The sequence below is a fragment of the Arachis ipaensis genome, chromosome B06 (genome assembly GCF_000816755.2).
Source record: "Arachis ipaensis cultivar K30076 chromosome B06, Araip1.1, whole genome shotgun sequence".
Taxonomy (NCBI): Eukaryota; Viridiplantae; Streptophyta; class Magnoliopsida; order Fabales; family Fabaceae; genus Arachis; species Arachis ipaensis.
In genome coordinates, this window is record NC_029790.2 from 39,290,944 (window position 1) to 39,296,439 (window position 5,496).

At 36.8% G+C, this 5,496-nt stretch overlaps 1 long non-coding RNA gene across 1 annotated transcript; it reads right to left on the bottom strand.

Annotated features, from left to right (window-relative positions):
- Positions 3,943-5,475, bottom strand: LOC110263963. The gene is made up of 2 exons (XR_002349690.1): positions 4,832-5,475; positions 3,943-4,629 (listed from the first exon to the last, which is right to left on the bottom strand). It is a non-coding gene; the product is annotated as an uncharacterized LOC110263963 (long non-coding RNA).

The following is a 5,496-nucleotide window of genomic DNA, read 5'->3' on the forward strand; positions in this document are numbered from 1 at the left end:
CCCCTCAATCCCACCCTTAATTCCCTTCCTTCTACTCTCTGACCCCCCACCCCAAATCCCATCCCACCATCATCATCAGTTCCCACCTTCATCTTCTTCTTCTTCATCTTCTTCTTCTCATAACAACCCTTCTTCTCATATCTTCTTTCTTGTTTTCTTCTTCTTCTTCTCATTCACAACAACAACCCTTCATCTTCTTTCTCATCTTCTTCTTCTTCATCTTCACTTCCATGCGATGCAGAGAAGATCAAGCCCGTCCACTATTAGAGCGGCTATGGCCTAAGAGATCGGCGGCGAAGACGGCGTAGCCCCAGGCGGCAAAGTTGATGCAGATCTTCTGGAAGAGCCAACCGGTGTCGGAGCCATATCTGTGGGTTATGAAGACGGTGGTAGTAGGTGGCGGTGGGTCCCTTCTCCTCTGCTTCCTCCTCATCCTCACATGGATCTCCTTCACCATCCACCATTCCTCTTCTTCCTCCTCCGTCCGCATCCAACGCTTTCCGTCGCCACTAATGGAATCAGCCCGCGACGCCGACAAAGATGGGAAAAAAGGAAAGCAAAATTGGGAGGAGATGAGAAAGGAGGGAACAACAAGGAGATGGTCTGGAATGAAAAATATAACTTCTGAGTTGTTGTTGTCATTGAGTTGTTGCTGCCAAGGTTTTTTTGCTCTTTTTTCACTTCAAAATTGAGTTGCTGTTGTTATTGTTGGTGTTGTTTGGATGAAGGGGTGGTGTTGTGATGGGTTTAAATTGATGGATGGATGAAGAATGGTGTGATGGTGGTAGTGGTGATGACTGATGATGCAGGGAAATAGTGGTGAGAATGGGGGGGATTTTTTTTGTTTAAGGACAAAATTGTCCAAAAGATGTTATTTATGGACAAAAGGACGATTTTATAACGTTTTATAACGTTGGGGATGATTTTAATAACAAAAAAAGGTCGGGGACGATTTTGATTTTCACCTTAGACCTTAGGGACGAAAAAAGTACTTAACCCTTTTCTTAATGTCCATGACCGATATGGTACAAATCTTCTAATATTCAGATCTTTGGATGTGACAAGATTATCATTCTGCCCCTTATTTCTAAAATGACGAGAATACGCTCTGAACACGTATAAATTTCTATACTAGACCTTACCACATTGAATTTAAACTTTGCCCTTAGCAATTTTAATTTTTGCATAATATCCCATGCAAAACATTTATATCATATCAAAACCCTTGCAGTATGTTATATGCATAACGGCTCTAGAAAACTCAAAATCATAAAACCAGCCCCAAATTCCCTTACTTTGTGTCACCTCCTTCAATGTTTCTGACTTAAACCTTCTTCGGGGGCCTAGTCTCCACCTTGATGTTTGATTACCCCTCGATTTGTTTATTTTGTTAGTGAATGCCAGCCGAAAAAAGGGGATAGTTTGTGGTATGCAAAATTAGAACTCGCACAATTTTATCGGCAGTGCACCGCGTTATCCAAGTAATACCTCAGGTGAGTGAAGGTCGATCCCACAAGGATTATCGGACTGAGCAAGCAATAGCTATCTTGTCGGACTTATTCAAGCAAACAGTAAAAGGTGGTTGTTGTGAAAGCACATAAAGCAAAATAATAAAGAAAGCAATTAAAGGTTGGTGTAAAATCAATATATGAAAACAGTTAAGGTCTCGGAGATGTTTATCTTTTCGGATTAACACTTCTTACTAACCATCTTAATAATGAATGGTTCATTCTATGGAAAACTATACGTGATTAAAGCCTAATTCCTTGGCAATTTAATCTCCTCTAATCCTCATCAAACGCCACTTCTGTGGTCATTCAATTCGAATTGGAGGGTGAAGTTCAGAAAACTAGTTTATACCACAAAGGCCCTAATCACTCCAAATTCCAGTTGAACAAATGTTCCTATGTCCCCAACAGGTTGTGGATTAGCCGTTTAGGAAGTGTGTTCTCAAGCTGTAGTTCCAGCTATCTCTTCTGAGACTCACAAGAACTCATGTAGAAAAATGGTCATACTTCCATTCCACCCAGTTTTATTAGATTAAGAACGAGACACACCTTAGAATTGAATCAAACATATATTAAAATAGAAAAGTAATAATATTAATCCATAGAAATAAACAGAGTTCCTAACCTTAACCAAGAGGTTAAGTTTCTCATAACTTACAGAGAAAATAAGATTCTGAAAAAGTACAGAAAGAAGAAGATTGATGCTCTAGAAAGGGAGCATCTTATTCCTTAATTACTAACCTAATAATAAATGCTAGCCCTAAAAAAAGATATTGTTTTTAAATAAAAATTACAAAAAGAAAATAAAATAGGCTAAGAAGTTCTATTTTCACTTGAGAAGCCCAAAGAGAAGTGATTTGGGCTGCTGCTAGCGTTTAACACCAATAATGGACGTTAAACGCTCAAAGGGGAGTGTAACGATGCTGATTCTGTCCCCCTTGCTGACGTTCAGCGCTAAAATGGGCGTGAGTGGGTAGTCCTGGCATTCTGGTGGACGTTCAGCGCCAGGAAGGAGAAGTTCTGGCGCTGGTTCTATCCCTCTTGGGTGCTAAACGCTAGACTCGGTGTTTAGCGCCTGATTTGGCAGTGATTTTAGAAGAAAAGTATAAACTATTAAATATCATTGGAAAGCTCTTGAAGTTATCTTTCTATCGTTGTTAAGACCACATCAATTGAATCTCTTTAGCTCAAGTTATGCTCGTTGGAATGCAAGGAGGTCAGGGTTGACAGCATCTACTATCCTTTCTTCGTTGTTGCACAAAACTCTTCCAAATTCGCCCGAAATTCACCTGAAATCATAAAAACACCACAACAACTCAAAGTATCATCCAAAGAGGATTTTTTCACTAAAATATAATGAAAATTAATATAATATAATCAAAAACAACTAGAAAATAAAGGGAAAAAAGGGGTATAAGATGCTCACGCATCACAACACCAAACTTAAACTGTTGCTTGTCCTCAAGCAACCAAAACAATATAGGACCAAGAAGAGAAAATGCTTAAGACTTTGAGTTGTCAATGAAGTTTAGGTCTAGTTACGGAATGGGGCTTATGACACTTTATTTCAGAATAGTTTCGGCATCTCACTATCCTTTGAGGCTCAGCAACATTAGTATCCTTCATAGCTAGAACTCAGATGATATTATTGATTCTCTTCTTTAGGTTTCTTGTTGATTCTTGAACACAGCTTTTTATTTCTTTGGTACTTTGCACCTTTGAGCCTAGCCGTGACTCTAAGTATTGTCTTCAAGCTTAACTTGATACATAAACCCCACAAGCACTTAACTGGGGGGAACCTTTTAGGTTCGAATTTTTCTTTGCTTTTATTCTCAAACAGTGGTGCTCAGAGCCTTAGGCATACTCATATAACAGCATTGGTCATGACTTTAAGTGTTCAGTCTCAAGGGTTACTTGACACTTTCACACCACAAGCATATGGTTAGGGAAAAACCACTCTTTTGAGCTTTAGATCAATTTTGACCCTCCTAACCATTGATGCTCAAAGCCTTAGACCTTTTTCTTTTGATTTTTCTTTTTATTTCTTTTTGTTGTTCGTTTTTCTTCAAGAATCAATTTTTTTTTCAGAGAATCAATAATACTTCTCTAAGTTCCTGTTCCTCAAAAATGAAAATTCTCAACTCCAATATCAAATATGCAATTTCCGTGGTCATTCAATTCGAATCGGAGGGTGAAGTTCAGAAAACTAATTTATTAGATCCTAGCTGAACAGATGTTCCTATATCCCCAATAAGTTGTGGATTAGTCGTCTAGGAGGTGTGTTCTCAAGCTGTAGTTCCAACTATCTCTTCCGAGACTCGCAAGAACTCATGTAGAAAAAGGGTCATACTTCCGTTCCACCTAGTTTTATTAGATTAAGAACGGGACACACCTTAGAATTGAATCAAACATATATTAACATAAAAAAATAATAATATTAATCCATAGAAATAAACAGAGCTCCTAACCTTAACCAGAAAGTTTAGTTACTCATAACTTACAAAGAAAATAGGGTTCCGAAAAAGTACGAAAGGTAGCATCTTATTCCTTAAATACTAGCCTAATAATAAATGCTAGCCCTAAAAAAAGATAGTTTTTAAATAAAAATTTCTAAAAGAAAACAAAATAGATTAAGAAGTGCTAAATCCACTTGAGAGGCCCAAAAAAGGGGTGATTCGGACTGCTGCTAGCGTTTAACGCCAATAATGAGCGTTAAACGCTCAAAGGGGAGTGTAACGATGCTAATTCTGGCTCTCTTGCTGGCGTTCAGCGCCAAAATGGGCGTTCAGCGCCGAGAGTGGGTAGTCCTAGCGTTTTGGTGGGCGTTCAGCACCGGGAAGGGAAAGTTCTGGCGCTGGTTCTGTCCCTCTTGGACGCTAAACGCCAGACTCGACGTTTAGCGCCTGATTTGTCAGTGATTCCAGAAAAAAAAAAGGTATAGACTATTACATATCGTTGAAAAGCTCTGGAAGTTAGCTTTCTAACGCCGTTAAGACCGCGTCAATTGAACCTCTGTAGCTCAAGTTATGCTCGTTAGAATGCAAGGAGATCAAAGTTGATAGCATCTACTATCCTTTCTTCGTTGTTGCACAAAACTCTACCAAATTCGTCCGAAATTCGCCTAAAATCATAAAAACACCACAACAATTTAAAATAGCATCCAAAGAGGATTTTTACACTAAAATATAATGAAACTTAATAAAATATAATAAAAAACAACTAAAAAATAAAAAAAATATTATAAGATACTCACGCATCAATTTGCAGAAAAAAAAATGCTGGTATAATCATTTTCAGAACTACTATAGCTTGGAACAACTTACAAGATCAAACGCTCCATATCTGATCCTTGGATCCATTGAATAGACAGAGACCTATGATGGTTTTCAGAAGCATCGGACTTGGAAGTAGCTCACGAGAAGAATAAGAGAAGCAAACGTAGCGGCAATGATTGAATGGAAGAAATGTCCTAGTGTATTACAAATTGTGCTTTACCAAAGATCTAATTAAGGCATTACTTGGAAGTTGGAACTATCGTACTCGGGCGTTTCGTAAAAAATTCCATTAAAAATAAAATTTTCTAACATTTTACTCCATACCACAAAAAATTTAGCTGTATATTTGAAAGATAGCCCCTTAGAAAAAATAAAATGAATTATCAAATAATCCGTTTATAAAAATCATTTGAATTGAGACCAAATATGAAAATAACATTATAGAAAATAAATGAGATAATATTTTTACTTATAAAAGGCACATTTTTTTAAAGCCAAAATAAATTTTCCTTTATTTCTAACATAATGAATCAAAAGATAGTTGAAGAATGACAAGATAGATAAACTTATTAAGAAAATGTGATGTAAATTCTATGATGTCTAAATTGCCAAACTTGTTTTTATAAATAAAAAATAAAATGTATAAAATAAAAATAAAATATGTAAAATTTATTAAATATTATTTATTTGTATTTTTTTAGTAAATTAGACAC